We start from the raw sequence: 430 nt of genomic DNA, 5'->3' as shown, positions 1-430 counted from the left end.
AACAAACTTTCAGCTATAACCAACTTAAACTAGACAGAAATTAACAACTAATTAAGACTAAATGTTGAACTACAGAATACTAAGCTAGTAACTAGTCAATCATAAGGGAATGCTGAAAATAAACAGTAAACTATTATCTAGATTTTAAATGAAATAGAATTAAACTAACAGTTGAAAATCAACTCAGAAACGAACAGAAATGGAAATTAGCCTAAGGACTAACCTAAACATTTAGCTAGAAATCACAGACAGAATTATATCGAAATTAAATCAACAATTAGAATTATTCGGGGATTAGAACTACACTTAATTAAACAGATAAAACCCGAATCAAATTAAAACAAAACGAAAAATGAAAAGAAGACTCACTGATTTCGTTCTTCAAACTTGATTGATTTCTGGAATTGAATTTTAATTAATATTATAGGTT

This window comes from Nicotiana attenuata, unplaced genomic scaffold, assembly GCF_001879085.1.
Source record: "Nicotiana attenuata strain UT unplaced genomic scaffold, NIATTr2, whole genome shotgun sequence".
NCBI lineage: Eukaryota > Viridiplantae > Streptophyta > Magnoliopsida > Solanales > Solanaceae > Nicotiana > Nicotiana attenuata.
The sequence above is the reverse complement of the archived record's forward strand: the minus strand, read 5'-3'. Positions refer to the sequence as shown.